Genomic DNA, 21,518 nt, shown 5'->3' on the forward strand with positions numbered 1-21,518 from the left:
GTGAGAGGATGCTATCAGGTACTTATCATCCTCACCCACCTTCCAATTCATTGCAAATCTCTGATAAAGTCTCCTTCCACCCCCCAATTCATTATTAATCCTTGTATAACTTCCTCCACCACCCCCTAATCATTCTAAGTCTCTGATAGCATCCTCTCCCACCCTTCAATTCATTACAAAGTGTACTATCCCCCTTACCCCTTTCTCTCCCACTCCCAGATTCATTATAAATCCCTGATAGCATCATAATTAATTGGGGGGGGAGACACTATCCAGGCCTTATCATGAATTGGAAGGGTGGGAAAAGATGCTATCAGGGCCTTATCTTGAATTGTGGGGGTGAGGGAGGATGCTATCAGGGATTTAGCATAATCCCACTACCACCCAATTCATTATAAATCCAAATCTAACGCCCCCCCTCCCACTGCTCATTATAAGTCCTTGAAACCATTCTCTAGCACCCCTTACTCCCATCCCAACCCTCCCGTAATCCACCTCTTTCTTCCCTCCCCAGTATATTGTAAAGTAAATCACTCACCTCTTTGTACATTCCTCAGAAGCATCACTTCTTTCCTCCTCTTGGGTACTTTCTAAATTACACAAGTGCGTGGCATGTTAATGTCATCATGCCATGCGCGCCTGCGTCATAGAGAAAGCACTTGGCAGAAAGCTGAGGACAGTTTCCTGTAGATCCACTGCCATTTTTTACTGTAGGCAGTGGAGCTGCAAGAACTCTCCTTGCCCAGCCAGCCGCCTATGATGAAGGCAATCTGGCCATGGGCCACCCATGGCCTCAGATTTCAAGCCACTGGCCAGATTGCCCTCATAATAATCAGCCCTGCAAGAACCCCCCTCCACCTCTGGGCTCTTGTATGTCTGCTACTCAATCACATGATCGTGCAATCTGCCAATGGTCTCAGAGGTTATCCTGGCATGTATGACATGAGACAGCTGAAACCAGTGATTGACTGTAATGGGCACCTGCATGTGTCCAGCTGTAAAAACACAGAATGGAGGCTGGGAAAGAGTGGAACATTTGAAAAGAGTCTTATAATAATGTAATTAAGTTGCAGATGGCAACTGCTGTAATGCAAAATTTGTAAACTACTAGATAATCAGCTTTTTTTATTCTTTTAGGGTTTTCATAGGGTATTTCTAATTTATAATCTATATTATTGTCCAGCATATTTGAAATATTGATGAATTTGCAAAATTCTTTATGTTTTTCATGACATCAGGTAAGGTTATATAAGGTTATATAAGAGAATCACGAGTTGTACTTTTAATTTTTTAAACGAAAACACTGCGAAAGAACACATAAAAACAAAAATCAGCAGAAAAAAGGAAGCTCTATTTACCAACACAGGCTTAACTGAAAAAAAAATGAACTGGAGTAGGAGTTGGTATGCATGCAAAATATAGGAGCATATTCACAGCAGGGTATATGTTCATTTTGTTTCTTTCTTAGAAAACAAAATGAACACTTTTGCATGCAGCTGTCCCCCTATTTCTAATCTTAATGTCTACAGTGCGGCTCACCATTATTGGCACCCCTTGATTTTTTTCATAGACTGTACAATGTCTTCAGAAATAAATGGAAATGTACCAAAATTATATCCTCATGATTTTTTAATTAGTGATCCAAAGAAAAAAAACAATAAAACATTGTTTTTTAACTTCCATGTTGCAATTGCAAAGAAGAAGCAAAATAAACAGCATGTGCAGCAATAAAGGCACCCCTAATTAATACTTAGTTGCACACCCTTTGGCATTGCTGACAGCCTCCAAACATTTCTTGTAGACAGCTATAAGCTTCTTGCACTTCTCAGTTGGAATTTTCTCCCACTCTTCCTTTGCAGTTTATTCAAGCTCTTGAATGTTTGCAGGGTTCTTTTTCCCAATGGCAGATTTCAGCTCACCCCAAAGATTTTCAATGGGATTGAGGTCGGGACTCATTGCTAGCCATTTTAAAACAGTCCGATTTTTCTTTTTCAATCATTCCTCTGTACTTGTGAATGTGTTCTTTGGGTCATTTTCTTGCTGGAGGACCCATGATCTTCGACTCTGTTTTCTTTCTCTGTGTAGGACATTTCACTCTAAAATCTCTTGATAATTCTCTGATTTCATGATTTCTATGATACGGTCAAGGCCTCCAGTACCAGACCCAGCAAAGCAACCCCACAGCATTATGCATCCTCCACCATGCTTTACTGTTGGTGAGGTGTTATTTTCCTTATAAGCTTCATTGCGCCGTCTGTAAACAAACTGTTGCTTTGCATTACCAAAAAGCTCTATTTTTGGCAAGGATCAGTGGCTCCTTTTTATGCCTTTTATTCATCAATGGTTTCTTCCTTGGCCTTCGCCCGAAAAGCTCTGCTTGGTTTAGTGTGCGGCGTATGGTACTTGTTGAAACCACAACCCCAGACTGTTGGTCTTCAGGTCTTTGGATATTTGATGTAGTGTTTTCTCCACCATTCGCACCAACCTTCAAAGATATCTCATCAATTTTTCCTCTTCCCCCCACGTCCAGGGAGGTTTTTGACGGTTCCATGCTTCCCAAATGTCTTAATAACATTGTGCATTGTGAAACTGGTATACCAAGTTCTTTGGAGATGGCCTTATACCCTTTGGAAGTCTAGTGTTTGCTGATAATAGAAGTTCTGATGTCTTCGGACAACTCCATTGTCTTCACCATTGTGACAAAGGAACAGGTTCTACCATGTGGCTTTTTAAAACACTGAAGTCATGATTCATTGGTAATTCATGTCACATGTGCTCCGACAATTAATCAAAGGTGAATCTCTTTTGTGATTTACCACAGGCGAGCCAAAATGTGTTTCTATACTAAATTAATTAAAAGGGTGCCAATATCAGAGACACAACAAGCTTTTAGGTTTTTCTATTTTTTCCTCCCATTGATTTTTGCTTTTAATTATTGTTTATCATTTGCTCTTTCATATTTAACACAAGTGCTCTATACAAGAAAACTGTTTCACTTGATTCATTTTTTTCAGGAGATATTCCACATTATGTACTTAAACTTCAAGGGTGCAAATAATGATGAGCAGGACTGTATATTATTATCCAGCACATCTCAAATATTACTTCATTTTCAATGTTTTATTTGTTTGTCATGATATCAGGTGAGGTATTATACGAGAGAATCATGAGTTGCATTTTTCATTTTGGACACACGAATACAATGTTGATTGTCAAAAAAAGCTAGAGGAAAAAAACTTGTAAAGCTCTAGCAACTGCTCCTAGTAAGCATACATTAACAAAGGCAACACACAAAGAACACTGATGAATAAAGCTATACTGCACGTTTAACTTACTAAACAGAAATGCTAGTTTCTTTGAAGATCTGCTGAACACAGCAATGGTCAGTATATATAAAAGGACACAGTAATTTATTTTCCCAGTACCTCTCATAAGCTATTATAAGAACTCTACCGCCAACATGGGAAAGGTAAGAGGGGTCTACAATGTTAGTAAGGATAAGAACTGCATGTTACACATAACACATAGCTGTAATATACAATTGTATTTTAGCATTTGTGCCTTTTGTAGCTGCAAATTGAGTAACCTGTGGAAATGACATGAATAACATTTTACTGTTACTGTAAACTATGGGCAGCTCAGAAATAACTATAGAAGTCATGGGAAGGAAGCCCCAACTTTGTCAATACCTATTTCCCTTTAATGCTAGATACAATTGCCAAGAAAATAAGATGAAAATCAACACTGGATCATGTTGCCCTTCTTTTCAATATAGAACTGAGAATGGTGGTGAGGAAAAAGGCAACAAGAACTGGTCAGCTCTGATTCACCAAAACCATGGGATAGCCAGACATAAACCAGTAAAGGATTACATTTAAAGATGCTCTCCCACCAAAATTTTTATCCCATTAAAATAGTGTTATTATATTGTTCTGTATAGCACTGTGTACTTACAATTGCTAATTATGCTCTTCTACCCAACCACTGTAATTATTCTGTTTTTCATTAGGTCTATGACATCATGTGATTAAAAACTGACTAGCTGAATCCTTCTAAGCTCTATTGTAGAAACAGGAAGTTAATTTTCCCTGTATGAGTAATAAGTCACTGCAAAAGTCCCTGGCAGGGGGGAGGAGTTAGCAGATGGTTCAGGAGTTGAAGAGGGGAATGATTTTTGCAGGGAAAAGAAACTTCATGTTTCTATGTACAGCAGAGAAAAGAGAAGAATTAGCTGTGTAGAAGGGCAAAATGAGCAATTGTAAATACACAGTGCAATATAATATGATGATTGTAATATGTTAACCCCTTTACAACCCAAGGTGGTTTGCACGTTAATGACCAGGCCAATTTTTACAATTCTGGCCACTGTCACTTTATGAGGTAATTACTCTGGAATGCTTCAATGGATCCCCCTGATACTGAGTTTGTTTTTTCGTGACATATTGTACTTCATGTTTGTGGTAAAATTTCTTCGGTATCACTTGCGTTTATTTGTGAAAAAAAAGGAAATTTGGCGAAAATTTTGAAAATTTAGCAATTTTCAAAATTTGAATTATTATGCCCTAAAATCAGAGAGATATGTCACACTAAACAGTTAATAAATAACATTTCCCACATGTCTACTTTAAATCAGCACAATTTTGGAACCAATTTTTTTTATTTTTAGGAGCTATAAGGGTTAAAAATTGATCAGCGATTTCTCATTTTTCCAACAAAATGTACAAAACCATTTTTTTAGGGACCACATCACATTTGAAGTCACTTTAAGGGGTCTTTATGACAGAAAATACCCAAAAGTGACATTATTCAAAAAACTTCACCCCTCCAGGTGCTCAAAACCACATTCAAGAACTTTATTAACCCTTCAGGTGCTTCACAGGAATTTTTGGAATGTGGAAGAAAAAAATTAACATTTAACTTTTTCACAAAAATGTTACTTTAGACCCAACTTTTTTTATTTTCGCAGGGGTAACAGGAAAAAATGGACCCCAAAAATGTGTCGGGCAATTTCCCCTGAGCACGCAGATACCCCATATGTGGGGAAAAAACACTGTTTGGGCGCACGGCAGGGTTCGGAAGGGAAGGAGCGCCATTTGACTTTTTGAATGTAAAATTTGCTTGAATAATTAGCAGACGCCATGTTGCATTTGGGGAGCCCCTGATGTGCCTAAACAGTGGAAACCCCCACCCACAAGTGACATCATTTTGGAAACTAGACCCCTCAGGGAACTTATCTAGATGTGTGGTGAGCACCTTGAATCCCCAGGTGCTTCACAGAAGTTTATAACATTGAGCCATAAAAATAATTTCTCCTGAGTAAGCAGATACCCCTTATGTGGGGGAAAACCACTGCTTGGGCATACGGCAGGGTTCGGAAGGGAAGGAGCACCATTTGACTTTTTGAATGTAAATTTGGTTGAATAATTAGCGGATGTGCCCCTGATGTGCCTTAACAGTGGAAACCCCCCACAAGTGACACTATTTTGGAAACTAGACCCCTCAGGGAACTTATCTAAATGTGGGGTGAGCACAAGTGCTTTTCAGAAGTTTATAACATGGAGCCGTGAAAATAAAAAAAATCAAACTTTTTCCACAAAAATAAAGTTTTATCCCCAATTTTTTTATTTTCACAAGGGTAAGAGGAGAAAATGGACCCCAAAAACTTTTGTGCAATTTCTCCTGAGTACGCCAATACCCCATATGTGGGGAAAATACAGTGTTTGGGAGCACGGCAGAGTTCAGAAGGGAAGGAGCACTGTGTGACTTTTTGAATGCAAAATTGTCTGGAATCGATAGTGGACGCCATGTCGCGTTTGGAGAGCCCCTGATGTGCCTAAATAGTGGAAACCCCCCCCACAAGTGACCCCATTTTGGAAACTACACCCCTCAAGGATTTTATCAAGGGGTATAGTGATCATTTTGAACCCAGAGGTATGACACAGAATTTGATAACATTAGGTCATCATATTGAGTAAGTTGTCAGTAGTCTTGAGCGCAAGTGCTCGCTACTTGAGTTTGCATCGGGTACTCAGGTATGCACCATGTATCGTGGGTGCTCAAGTGACATGCTTAAGTCCCTGCATGCATGTTTTACGGTTATTAGACACCCAAAAAAAAACATGCGGGGATCGCTCGTGCATGGAAGGCAATCGCCGTGAGGTTTTTTTTGGTTGCGAAGCATATGGGGCGAAGACTCGAGCATGTCACTCGAGCACCCGCGATACTCAGTGCATACCCGAGCACCCGATACAAAATCAAGTAGCGAGCACTTGCGCTCAGCACTAGTTGCCATATCGTCATTTTTTTTTTTTGCTTTTGAAAAAAATCCCAACACTAACCCTAGTCCAACCCTAAACCCCAACCCTAACCCTAGTACAACCCTAGCCCAACCCTAACCCTAACCCCAACCTCAACCCTAACCCTAGCACAACCCTAGCGCAGCCCTAGCCCAACATTAGCCCAACTCTAGCCCAACCCTAACCCTAGCCCAAACCTAACCCCAACCCCAACCCTAGCCCGACCCTAACCCCAACCCTAACCCCAACCCTAACCCCAACCCTAACCCCAACCCTAACCCCAACCCTAACCCTAACCCTAGCACAACCCTAGCCCAATCCTAACCCTAGCCCAACCCTAACCCCAACCCTAACCCTAGCTCAACCCTAGCCCAACCTTCTTTACGCCGTTCCTCGTGTGATATAAGTGATTAGACGACTTATTATTCTGGTCGGTGCGATTACAGCGATACCAGAATCATATCGGTTTTTATGATTGACATCTGTCACACACTAAAAGACGCATTTTTTTGTAAAATCTAGTTTTTGCAACGCCATATTTTGAGAGCTGTAATTTTTACATATTTTGGCCAACAGAGTCATGTGACGGCTTGTTTTTTGTGGGATGAGTTGACGTTTTTATTGGTGCCATTTTCAGGCAAATGACATTTTTTGATTGCTTTCTATTCCGATTTTTGGGAGGCAGAATAAACAAAAACTAGCAATTCAGGAATTGTTTTTTTCTTATTTTTTTTATGCTGTTCCGCGTGTGGTAAAATTGATAAGGTAACTTTATTCTTCAGGCCAGTACGTTTACAGCCCTACCACATTTATATAGTTTTTCTTTGTTTTGGCACTTTTACACAATAAAAGCTATTTTATAGAAAAAAATATTTTTTTGCATTGCTTTATTCTGAGAGCTATAACTTTTTTATTCTTCTTCTGATGGAGCTGTATGGTGGCTTGTTTTTTGCGGAACAAGATGACGTTTTCAGCGGTACCATTTTTATGTATATTAGTTTTTTTGATCGCGTGTTATTCCATTTTTTGTTTGGCAGTATGATGATAAAGCATTGTTTTTTGCTTAGTTTTTTATTTTCACTAAAGGGGCAAACTAGTGGGACAGTTTTATAGGCCAGGTCATTCTGGACACGGCGATACCAAATATGTGCACTTTTATTTATTTATTTTTTTCATAATAATATTTATTGATGGGTACATTATATTTTTATTTTTGGTGGATTATTTTCTTTCTTTTTTTTTATATTTTTACAATTTTTTTTTAAATTTTTTTTTTCACTTTCTGACATTTTTTTTTACTTTTATTCTTTGTCCCACTATGGAACTTTCACTGTTTTCTTCTGATCACCTGTATAGCATAGGGATGGAGTACCATCCCTGTGCTATACAGGCTGTCAGCGCTGCAAATGCAGAAGATACTTTGGTCATGCACTGCACATGACCAAAATATCTTCCTGCTGTCGGGTGACCCGGATGTTGTCATGACGACATCGGGTTGTCATGGCAACATCCGGGAAGCTGCGGCAGACAGCGCTGGAGGCCGGGAGAGGAGGTGAGTATTGCGATCACCTTCCCTTGCCCCCGCAATGCTGTGATCGACTTAGATCGCAGCATTGCGGGGGTTAATGTGCCGGGAGCGGTGCAGGACCGCTCCCTGCACATACCATCCGGTGTCAGCTGTGACAATCATATGACACCCGGTGGCAATCTTACCTGCACAGCGTGTGTGTGTGTGCGATAGCAAAGATGTACTAATAGGTATCTGGCTCTTAAGTCTCAGGGTGCAGATACATATTAGTATGTCTTGGGCTTTAAAGGGGTTAAGGGAATAAAAACTTTGATGGGAGCTCTTCTTTAACTATCTATTACTCAAATTTGTTTTACCTGTGCAATTTGCTCACATTGTTTACATTAAAATACAAAGCATACTGTATGTGGCAACTTGTATTGTATTAGGAAATGTGGAAATCGCTATGTCTATTTTCCAATATCACAAACTGTATTCAATTGACCAATCTATGATAGAGATATATATTAAATTTTTTCATAATTATATCAAAATATTTATTTTGAAAAGTGTAAGGAAGTGTTATGCTTATTGCATTATTTATCTGTTTTTGGAATCACGGCTCAATTTGAGAAATAAACAATTTAATGCATCAACCCCTACCCAACATGTGCATAACACGCCAGTGTGAAGCAGGCTCAAAGGCTGAGCCTACATGATACATAACAGATGCTCGCTGCAGAATAGAGCAAGTATCAGTATGTAACACCAACAATTACTGGTAAGCTTCAATCACTGCTATTAACCTCTTAAATCCCATTGTATATCTCTGTCAATGGCATTTAAGGCACAAGATCTTTGGGGCATGCCATTTTGGGTGATTGGGGTACCAATGGGTTGCCATGGCAGCCAGGGCCTGCTTAAGTCATCCATTATTGCCATGTAGATACTCCTGTGAAATGCAGCTACAGAAAAAGACCGTCATTTTAACTACACACCGCAATACATTGATATTGCAGTATACAGAACCAATGTTCAGACAATTGTAGGTTCAAGTCTTTTAAGGGGACCAAAAAAAGAGAAAAAATAGTTTTAAAAATGTTAAAGTAAGAAATTTGAATCAATTTCCTTTTCTTTTATTAAAAATAGATATAAAAATTAAAGAATTAAACATATTCATTATCTTCATATCCATAAAAGTCCAGTCTATAAAATGTAACATTATTTAAGTCATACCGTTAATGCAACAAATAAAAAAAAATCAAAATGCTACAACTGTAGGTATTTTTGTTGCCATACCCATCCAAAAAATGTATCAAATGGTGGTCAAATCATTATGTGTACACAAAAATTATATCAATAAAAATGTAAATTCACCCAGCAAAAAAAAACAAGATCCCATATAATCAATGGATTGCAATTTGTGATTGCAATCATTTTCAGGAAGAAACTGAGTATTATCTGACAGAATTGCAGGGGTGCCAATGCTTTTGGCCGCCAATGTATATATGTACAGTATATCTATATATATATAGACTAGCTTTTGAGCTCGTTCCACGCCCGGGTGCCGAGCACTTTTATTGTTATATGGTCTCCCATTCTGGTATGTGCTGCCCCCATCCTGTTATTTGTGCTGCCCCTATCCTTGTATTTGTGCTAGCCAATCCTGTTCCCCCATCCTGTTATGTGCTGCCCTCATCCCTATCCTGGTATGCATGGCACCCCTTACCCCCAATCCTGGTATGCATGGCATCCCTCACCCTCAATTCTGGTATACATGGCACCCCTCACCACTAATACTGGTGTGCATGGCACGCCTCATCCCTATCCTGGTATGCATAGCATACCTAATCCCTATCCTGGTATGCATGGCACTCCTCACCCCCCCTGGTATGCTTGGCACCCCTCACCCCCAATCCTGTATGCATGGCACCCCCCACCCCCAATCCTGGTATGCATGGCACACCTCATCCCCAATCCTGGTATGCATGGTACCCCATCCCTCATCCCTATCCTTGTATGTATTGTACCCCTCATCCTGGTATGCATGGCACCCCTCATCCCTATCCTGGTATACATGGTACCCCTCATCCCTATCCTGGTATACATGGTACCCCTCATCCCTATCCTGGTATACATGGTACCCCTCATCCCTATCCTGGTATGCATGGCCCCTCATCCGAATCCTGGCATGCATGGTCCCCCCAGAGCCCTATCCTTGAATGCATGGCACTCCTCATCCCCAATCCTGGTATGCATAGCACCCCTCATACCAAATCCTGGTATGCATGGCACCCCCCATCCCCAATCCTGGTATACATGGCCCCCCTCATTCCCCAATCCTGGTATGCATGATACCCCTCATCCCACAATCCTGGTATGCATGGTCCCCTCATCCCCCAATCCTGGTATGCATGGTACACCTCATCCCTATTCTGGTATGCATGGTACCCCTTATCCTGGTATGCATGGCACCCCTCACCCCTTAATCCTGGTATGCATGGTCCTGTCACACCTCAATCCTGGTATGCATGGTCCCCTCACCCCTCAATCCTGGTATGTATGGTACCCCTCATCCCCCAATCCTAGTATGCATGGTACCCCTCATCCCCCAATCCTGGTATGTATGGTACCCCTTATCCCCCAATCGTGGTATGTATGGTACCCCTAATCCCCCAATACTGGTATGTGTGTCCCCCATCCCCCAATCCTGGTATGTGTGGCCCCCTCATCCCCCAATCTTGGTATGTGTGGCCCCCTCATCCCCCAATCCTAGTATGTGTGACCCCCTCATCCCCCAATCCTAGTATGTGTGGCCCCCTCATTCCCCAATCCTGGTATGTGCGGCTCCCTCATCCCCCAATCCTGGTATGTGTGGTTTCCTCACACCCCAATTCTGGTATACATGGTACCCCTCATCCCTTGCACGCTGCACACATAAAAAAAAAACTGTTATACTCACCTTTCTTCCCTGTGCTCCAGCGCTGCAGTGTCCTGTTCTGCTGGAGGCCGGGGGAGGAGTGTGGCACCAGAGTATGCATGTGTCCATACTGCGCTGTCCAGCGCCATTTTGCTGAAGACACACTGCAAATGTGTCTGTAGTAAAATGGCACCTGATAGCGCTATGAGCATGCGCCGACTCTGACGCCTTCATTCCTGCCCCGGTCACCAGCGAGAAGAGAGACGCCGCGGCAATGCTCCTCCCAATCAGGTACCCGGTCAGGTAAATTTGTAAATATGGCGCCGGAGATCACGGTATGCATTCAGTGTCTACGCATACCGCAATCTCCGGCGCCATACACTCCTCTTACCTGCAATGGCTCCATGCATTCTTCTGTCTGGAGCCAGACTGCGCGTCGTGCATGCGCAGTCTATAGAGGCTTCAGACTGAGGAAAGCTTGGATGAATATATTATAGATGTACCGTATTTTTCGGACTGTAAGACGCACCGGACCATAAGACGCACCTAGGTTTTAAAAGAGGAAAATAGGAAAAAATATGTAATCAAAAAATGTGGGCATGATGCCCTGTTATGGGGGAGGGGTCTGCTGTATTTTCAGGAAGAAACTGAGTATTATCTGACAGAATTGCAGGGGTGCCAATACTTTTGGCCACCACTGTATATATGTACAGTATATCTATATATATAGACTAGCTTTTGAGCTCGTTCCACGCCCGGGTGCCGAGCACTTTTATTGGTATATGGTCTCCCATTCTGGTATGTGCTGCCCCCATCCTGTTATTTGTGCTGCCCCTATCCTTGTATTTTTGCTCCCCAATCCTGTTCCCCCATCCTGTTATGTGCTGCCCTCATCCCTATCCTGGTATGCATGGCACCCCTTACCCCCAATCCTGGTATGCATGGCATCCCTCACCCTCAATTCTGGTATACATGGCACCCCTCACCACTAATCCTGGTGTGCATGGCACGCCTCATCCCTATCCTGGTATGCATAGCATACCTAATCCCTATCCTGGAATGCATGGCACTCCTCACCTCCCCTGGTATGCATGGCACCCCTCACCCCCAATCCTGCATGCATGTCACCCCTCACCCCCAATCCTGGTATGCATGGCACCCCTCATCCCCAATCCTGGTATGCATGGTACCCCATCCCTCATCTCTATCCTGGTATGTATGGTACCCCTCATCCTGGTATGCATGGCACCCCTCATCCCTATCCTGGTATACATGGTACCCCTCATCCCTATCCTGGTATATATGGTACCCCTCATCCCTATCCTGGTATACATGGTACCCCTCATCCCTATCCTGGTATGCATGGCCCCTCATCCAAATCCTGGCATGCATGGCCCCCCCAGAGCCCTATCCTGGAATGCATGGCACTCCTCATCCCCAATTCTGGTATGCATAGCACCCCTCATCCCAAATCCTGGTATGCATGGCACCCCCCATCCCCAATCCTGGTATACATGGCCCCTCTCATTCCCCAATCCTGGTATGCATGATACCCCTCATCCCCCAATCCTGGTATGCATGGTCCCCTCATTCCCCAATCCTGGCATGAATGGTACACCTCATCCCTATTCTGGTATGCATGGTACCCCTCATCCTGGTATGCGTGGCACCCCTCACCCCCCATCCTGGTATGCATGGCACCCTCTGAGTCCCCATCATGCTGCCTACAAAAAAAAATAAACAATCATACTCACCTCCTCTCTACTCCAGCGCTGTCCTGCTCTGCTGCCGACACTCTCACTGTGTGAGCCGCGCATGGCAGGGCGCGCATGGCGTCCCTGCCATGCGCCCTCACACAGTGTGAGACACTGTGCTGGAATAGTCAAAGCTCCCCACGCCGTGGGGTGCAGTGACCATTCACTTTCTTCAATAGCCGGTACACTTTACCGCAGCGTGGCTCCTGCTGCCGCTCTGCGGACAGTGTGCCTGCTATTAAAGACCATGGATATTCACTAAAACCCATGGAAGTGGATTGTAGGGAATATTCATGAGCTTTTATAGCGGGCACACAGACCGCAGAGCGGCAGCTGGAGTCGCGCTGCGGCTCCAGTGTGTCGGCTATTAAGAGAAATTAATAATCGTTGCTGGGGTGTGGAGAGCAGGGAATATTAATTTTCTTTAGTATCGGGCACAGCGTAGGCTAAAGCAGGCGGCTGCTGCCTCCTGTGCCCGCTGATCCCCAGCTGACGCTCCCCCACACCCACTACTACGCACAGCCATGTAAATAGTATTCGGACTATTTTGGAGGAAAAAAGTGCGTCTTATAGTCCGAAAAATATGGTATATATATATATATTTTTTGGCATCATTTTGATTCAACTGACCTCAAAATTCATAATGCAAAGTAACTCTTATAAAAAAGAACAAAATTGCTTTTTTTTCTCCATATCACCACTCTTAGAATTTTTTCTCATTTTCCAGTACATTGTATGGTAAGATGAAACTACACCTCGTCCCTCAAAAAATAAGTCTTCATATGACTATGTTGGCGAAAAAATAAAATAGTTATAACCCTTAAAAGAGAAGGGAATTGGCGGAAAAGGTGAATGAAAGAATTAATGAATGAACAAATCTTTAAGCTTAAGCATTTATTTCCTGTACATGATTTCTTTGGGTTCATGGGACTTTCCTTTGTTTGCTTAAAAAGCTAGCTTGATATCTTTGTTGAGATTTTCTAAAATATATGTATTCTAATGATAATATTAAGGTAAAGATAATCATGAATGTTTAATTAATAAATTGCAGATCATTTTCTATGAGGACAAGAACTTCCAGGGCCGCTCCTATGAGTGCAGCTCTGACTGCTCTGACCTATCCTCACATTTTAGTCGTTGTAACTCCATCCGAGTGGAAAGTGGAAACTGGATTCTCTATGAGCACACCAACTATAAGGGATATCAATACTACCTTAGGAGAGGAGAATATCCTGATTTCCAGCAATGGTTGGGCTTTAATGACTCAATTAGATCCTGTCACCTAACTACTCAGGTATACACAATCAATAATGCAGTTTTGATAAGAGGTACTAGAATTTTGCAAACAGACGGAAGAAAAGTATTGTTGGATTTTACTAATTTGTAGAATGTTAAATACAATAACAATGAATATTCAGTGTGGATAAAAGGGAAATTAAAGGGGTTTTCTCATCATAGTTATTCAGGAGCACACGTCTCCTCTGCCTCCTGGCTTCCTCCTTGGCAGGGAGTGGTAAGCTCAAGAAGATTGACAGCCCCGGCCAGGGGCATAGTCAGGCTGCTGGTATGAACTATGCAATTTGACAGGCTGGTAGCAGTGGCCGCTTTGCATCTGCAGCATGGGAGAAGCACAGGGATACTGGAGCTGGGTTGATTTAGTGATTTGGCTAGCTTCACAGTGCACAGTGGTGCTTACAGGCTTTAAAGCATAGAACCTGCATATGGTGAGTACTCTTTGCCAAGGTAACTGGGCTCTCTGAGATTGCAGAGGTGGCCAGTAATCTATGCAAAAAGAAGTACACAATAAATGTATGACAAACCCTTCAATCATTGTTATAATGTTAATAGATTGTGCAGACATCTAAAGTAAGCTAAGTACTGTACTTGCCTTTTATCGTAGCATCGAGGTCCTTTCATCATTAAGGTATATGAGAAAGAAGATTTCAGAGGTCAAATGATGGAGTTCACTGAAGACTGTCAATGTGTCTTTGAGAAGTTCCGTTACCATGATATCCACTCCTGCAATGTCCTGGATGGTCATTGGATGTTCTATGAGGAGCCTAATTACAAGGGACGTCAGTATTACCTGAGACCTGGAGAGTACAGGAGATACACCAACTGGGGTGCCAATAGCCCAAAAGTTGGATCATTCAGACGTGTCCAGCATCTGTATTAACTAACTGAAATATTCTTCTGACAAATTTCTCATTAAATTATATCAATCAAAAATATGCTTTATATCTTCAGATTTGAACATATCACATGAGATCTTAGGAGTTTTTGAGTTCAGTCTTTAGATATCTAAAGGCCCCGTCACACTAAGCGACGCTACAGCGATCCCGACAACGATACGACCTGTTAGGGATCGTTTCTGCGTCGCTATGTGGTCGCTGGTGAGATGTCAAACAGTCAGATCTTCCCAATGACTCAGGAACGATGCAGCGACCCGTAACGATCTGTATAACGATGCACGCCTATGTGTTTCTGTGTCTTAGTCGTCAACAAGGTCGTTGGTAAGGTGTCAAACACACCGATGCATGCTACCCAGCGGGACCTCAACGATCAAAGAAATGTCCAGACTATTCCGACACGACCAGCGATCTCACAGCAGGGGCCTGGTCGCTGCTAAGTGTCAAACGTAGCGAGATCGGTACTGAGATCGCTGTTGCGTCACAAAACTTTTGACTTAGCAACGATCTCGCTAGCGATCTCGCTTAGTGTGATGGGGGCTTAAGAGATATGTAAATATTACACATAATTGATGACTCTCTGTTACATCTGTGGGTCTTTAACGAGGATCCTAACACCATATATAGAGAGAGAGAGAGAGAGAGAGAGAGAGTAACACAGTACTTACAACTTTTATAATGCATGAATGCTTTATTGTGTAAAAAAAAATCCTGTAAAACAAATTGTGACCTATTTGGCCAAAAATGACTGACATTTCTTAAACACAATTGGTGCAATACATATAAAAAGCTGTAGAAAGTCTGCGGTTTATTTTATATAAGTCCCCACATCATACCTCTGAATTTATGGCATCTAATTGAAAATGTTTGTATACGCCCGCACATGATATTCGAGGCGAGCCATAATATGGTCATGTGCATGAAAACTTAATCAAGTCTTGTATTAGAAAAGAAAACAATAGAATTAAAAACTGAGGTTTAGTTCATTGTTTTTCAATCATCTGAAAAATCCTTTCTTGTTTATCCTGGTGACCCAACGCTGATTCTCTGGTTGTTCTCCCAGTCTTTCTTTTCAAGGTGCAAGTGTGTGATCACTCACCATCATGTGGCATCATGAAATAGGGCTGAGTGATCACTACTGTGAAGTCTAGAATGTGACCATTGTGGTTAGTGGTTGGCTGCAATGATCACATACTATTTGTTTGTAAAAGAAAAAAGTAATCCTGTGGAAACTGCCAGAGCATCACAGCCAGATTAATGGGGGAGAAAAGATTTGTTATCTTAAATTTTTGTTTATAACATTTTTATTAATTTCATTTTTTTAGAAGTTGGATTAAGTTTAAATGCAAAATTAATTAACCGTGCAAACAGTTTGCCTACCACTTCCATATTCAATGTTATCTTATTGGCTGGTCAAGCAGAAGGGTAGGTTCAAAATTCTGCTAGACTAATATTACCAAAGTGAATTCTACAGTGGGAACTCAGATTACACTTACATAACTTGCAGGTCAATATTACAGATGAGTAAAAAGATATGAACTACCGGGGTCCAGCAGGTTTGATCACCCATAGCAGCCAAACTAGGGCAGTGGTCATTTCTCAACATTGGGATCCAGTAATTCATAGAATCATAGAATCATAGAATGGTAGAGTTGGAAAGGACCTCCTGGGTCATCTGGTCCAACCCCCTGCTCAAAGCAGGATTCACTAGATCATCTCAGACAGATGTCTGTCCAGCCTCTGTTTGAAGACGTCCATTGAAGGGGAACTCACCACCTCTCGTGGCAGCCTGTTCCACTCATTAATCACCCTAACTGTCAAAAAGTTTTTTCTAATATCTAATCTGTGTCTCCTCCCATTTAGTTTCATCCCATTGCTTCTAGTCTTTCCTTGTGCAAATGAAATTGGCAATGGGGACCTAGTAAATTGCAGGATGGGGGGGCTAGGAAGGGTCAGAGGCTCGTAAGATGCCTGGCAGAGGATGCCCATGCAAAATGAACGCTGCTTGGGTCCAGCTGCTACAAAGAACCAAACTGGATGCTCGACCAGGTTAGGTCGAATTGATTTGCTCATCTCTAGTCTCTATGACTTATATGTGATAGACAAATTGAACTAAACAACTGCCTGGTCCAAATAAAACCAAATTATTTTTTAAAATCAACATGAAATGTTACAAAGACCATAGAGCAACAGTTATTCAAATTCTTATTTACATTTCAAGTATGAAACTTTCATAAAACTTGAAATTTCACAATAAATGATATATATATAATGGGCATTGATAACATATACCTAACAGAAGACATGAGTGTGTGACGAATGAGATCGAACCATCCTCACCATCACAATCAGACATCATATTTGTACAGTGGAAATTCACAGTCTGCACACCCCAGTCAAAATGCCAGATTTTTATCATGTAAAACTTCATACCAAGAAGAAGAATTTCAGAACTTTTTCCACCTTTAATGTCCCCCACAATCTGTGCAATTCTAATGAAAAAAAAACTGAAATATTTTCCGGTGTTAAAAGGAAACTAGAAAACTTAAATGATGTGGTTGCATAAATATGCACAGCTTGAAATGAATACTTTGTTAAAATACCCTTTGAATTTATGAAAGCATTCATTTTTTGGGGTAGGAGTCTATCAGCATGGCACATCTAGAATTGGAAACTTTGCCCACTCTCCTTTGCAGTAGCACTTCTAATCTGTCAGTTTGCAAGGTCATCTGCAGAGCTGGGTTTCTCACCGGGTCAAATGCACATCTGTGAGTGGTGCACACTTGTGGTGGCATCTCACTGTCTGAGCCTATAAGGCCAGAAATGATGACATCCCAGGAGCGTGCCAGGTCACGGTGGTAACACAACACACTAAAGAGCAGGGGGAGCAAACTGAGGCAAGAGGAGGATGCAGTGGTTGTTGTCTAGCCAGAACTCCTGCAATATGTGCTCACATATTGCTCAACCATCCCACACCAACACAGCTTTGCTGGATAGCAAAGAGAGATAGCAAAGTGAGTATGTTACAGTCTGCCTTCAAAGGCGCCAGTCCATGTTTGCCATTTGAAATCCTTGTCTACAAAGAGAACAAGGGTATCATAAACCTCATTTACTACATCTGTGTGGTATCCGATACTCAGTGATCAGACGATAAGTGGGATGTCCATCTTTAATGAATTACTAGAATACTCTGTGGATTTACCATCGATTTTTAAGCTGGAATTATTTTATGTGCCAACACCAAACTCTTGTATCAATCATAAATGTAAATATTTATGAAATCATATAAGCTCATCAACTCTACATATCAATCAGTAAAAAAATCTTATGCCTGAATATGTTTTTGGCAACCCTAGGATTCACATGGATATACATGATAGGATAAAAAAAGATATAAAGTGTGTATAAAAAGTCTCCACACCTCTCTTAAAATGTCCGGCTTTTATCATTTTAAAAATTTTTCCAAAAACAATAATTTCAGAACTTTTTCCACCTTTAATGCCCCCATAATCAATACAAATTCATTGTGAAAGAAACTGAAATCATTTTGAGGTGATAATATAATAACAAAACTAAAATAATGCAGTTGCATAAGTGTAAACACCCTCTTATATTAGGGAATATGGTTGTGTTCAGAATTAGCCAATCACATTTAAACTCATGTTAACTAGTAGTCAGTACACAGCTGGCATCATAAAAACTGATTCTGATTTAACCCTATACAAAGATTAGATGTTCTAGTAGGATTTTTATTACATTTTCTTAGTTGCATTTTGCAGCATATGCCATAGTCCATAAACAGCTAAAAATACAGCATAGGGATCTCATTGTTGAAGGTTATCAGTCAGTAGACAGACACAAAAATGTTTCCAATGCATTAGATATACCATGGAACACTGTGAAGAGGGACATCAAGAAGTTGCTTAGATTTGGCACAAAATAACATTACCGGGAATTGGACATCTTTAAAAAATTGATAAAAAGAAGACAATTACAGCAACATTAAAGAAGCTCCAGTAATTTCTGTCAAGTACTGGTCATGTGCTGCATGTGACAACAATCCCCCATATTATTCATATGTCTGGCCTGTGGGGCATGGTGGCAAAATGTAAACCTTTTGTTACAAAGAATAACATAAAGACTATGTTTTGACAAAACCTACATCCAGTTTGGCAAGAACATGTGGGAAAATATGTTTTAATCTGATGAGAACAAGGTTGATCTTTTTGGCCATAATTCTTAAAGGTATGTTTGGCACAAAGCCAAAAATGGGTATTACCAAAAGAATACCATAGGCACAATGAAGTATGGTGGAAGTAGAGGCAGGTTTTGAGACTGTTTTTTGGCAGCTGGAACTAGGGCTTTAGTGAAGGTTGAGGGAATTATGAACAGTTCTAAATATCAGTAAATTTTGCAACAAGAACTTCAGACCTCTCCTAAAAAGTTGAAGATAAAGAGGAATTTCACCTTTCATCACAACAATGACCCTAAGAATATCTATAAATCAACAAAATAATGGCTTTGCCAAAAGATCCAAGTTTTCGAATGGGCCAGCCAGAGCTCAGACCTGAAACCAATTGAAAATCTGTTGGTTGACCTGAAGAGGAGACTGGCAACGATTGACAAAGATTGAACTTTTTAGAGGTGCTATGCTGATAGACTGCTCAAAAAGACTGAATGCTGTCATAAATTCCAAGGGTACTTCAACAAAGTATTAGCTTAATGGTATGCATATTCTTGCAACCAAATTATTTTAGTTCTTTATTTTTCTTTTTCAACCTGAAAAGATTTACATTCATTTTTCAAGTGAATTATGCAGATTCTGGGTGAAATTCAAGTTAGAAAAATCTCTGAAATGATTCTTTTTGGTATGAGTTTTTTATATGACAAAAAACTGGCATTTAAACAAGGGTGTGTAAACTTTTTATTTGTACTGTCCACATGAATACAATTATATTATAATTAAAAATAAAATAAGAAATATAAAAAGTGAATTTATATGATCATAAATAATTATAAGCACACAATAATCCAATCAGAAAAAAAGTGGAAAAAAACTGTGAATTTTTTTCTTTTATCTTGATAACTCAATAAATTATTACAAGTCTGCACACAGATGTTCATAAGAGGCTACTTTTAAAAAGGAGTAGCAATGTATGTATATTGTAATGTACAAAAAGATAAACAACCACAAACTAGGAAAAATAATGAATAAAATGAATTATCAAATGACAGAGGCGCTCATAACAAAGAAACAAAGTTAAGTGTTTCATTAAGTACTTGGGGACCATAATCCCTATGGTCACAATCCTCTTATATTCATTCTACTAACTCTAAAAGTCGGGGGTAAAAAATGGGAGGGAGGGATGGGCTGGGGGACACAACTGGGCATCAGCGAGTTACCTATACAGCAGGGTTCTGAATTCAGCTGACTCTTTAACCCCTTTCTGACATTGTTCGTAATAATATGTGCCTGTGCCCTGGGCCTATTGGACCAGGAGCGTATTATTATGACAAAGGGATTGCACCCGCACACAGGCTGTTCGAGCGTGATCGCCGCCGGGTGTCAGCTGATTCTGACAGCTGACAACCGGCACTCAGTGCCAGGAGTGGTGCTGTCAGCACAGGGTCCCGATTGTTGTCATGGTAACCAGACTGTTTTGATTGGAGCGATCGATGATGACATTGATCACTCAAATCAGAGTACCTGAATACAGGTGACCGGGCAGTCACAGAGAGGTGTCACCTCCCTGTGACCCACTGTGGTGCGTGCTCTGTCCCAGCCATGTCTGATTGGTGCAATCAATGTCACCAATCAGATGGCTGGGGCACAGGATGCACCACAGGGGGTCACAGAGAGGTGACACCTCCTTGTGACCGCCCGGTCACCTGTATTCAGGTACTCTGATTGGAGCAATCAATGTCGTCATCGATCGCTCCAATCAGATTACCTGACCGGGAGGTGACTGGGTGGTGACCTCCACCTGTCACCACCCTATCACCCCCCTGTGACTGCCCTGCAGACCCTCACACTTGGTGAGGATTTCTACAGAGCGGTCACATCTGATCTGTCTGTCGCTGGGCCGTCTTCTCACGTGCTCCAGTTGCTGCTGCTGCTCTGGTCTCCTGGATCTTCTGATCCAGCGTCCTGGGTCTCCTGCTCCTGACCTGCTGTGGATCCTGCTCCAGATACTGCTGCTGATCCTGCTGAAGAACAGAGAAGACTTTGGTAAGTCCATCTCTGTTCTCCCCTCATCCAGCCCAATCCCCCCTTCCCCCTCTTTTTACCCCCCTTCCCACCATTTTTTTTTCTTGCATCCTGCACGTCACTGATCAACGTCCGTGCTCGCTGCTTTTCAGGATTTTTTTGTTAATTCTCTTGGTTCTGGTCTCCATCTCCAGCTTTGGTCCTGGTTTCCTGCTCCAGGCTCCAATTCCTGCTGCAGGCTCCAGTTCCGGTTCCGGGCACCATCTCCTACTCCGGGCGCCATCTCCTGCTCCGGGGATCATCTCCTGCTCCGGGGACCGTCTCCTGCTCCGGGGACCGTCTCCTGCTCCGGTGACCATCTCCTGCTCCGGGCGCCGTCTCCTGCTCCAGGGACTGTTTCCTGCTCCAAAGACCGTCTCCTGCTCCAGAAGCCGACTCCTGCTCTGGGCACAGTCTCCTGCTCCTGGGTCTTCTGCGCCGGTCCTGCTGCTGATCCTGCTCCAGAGCCTGCTGCTGGAAGAAGAACAGAGAAGACTTTGGTAAGTCATCTCTGATCTCCCCTCATCCACCCCAATTCCCCTCTTCCCACTTCCACAAATCAGTGCACACATTCAGCAGCTGCCGAGCGTTGATAAGTGACATAG

The sequence above is a fragment of the Phyllobates terribilis genome, unplaced genomic scaffold, assembly GCF_046119375.1.
Source record: "Phyllobates terribilis strain yellow unplaced genomic scaffold, ASM4611937v1 Scaffold_9__5_contigs__length_417890890, whole genome shotgun sequence".
NCBI classification, from domain to species: domain Eukaryota; kingdom Metazoa; phylum Chordata; class Amphibia; order Anura; family Dendrobatidae; genus Phyllobates; species Phyllobates terribilis.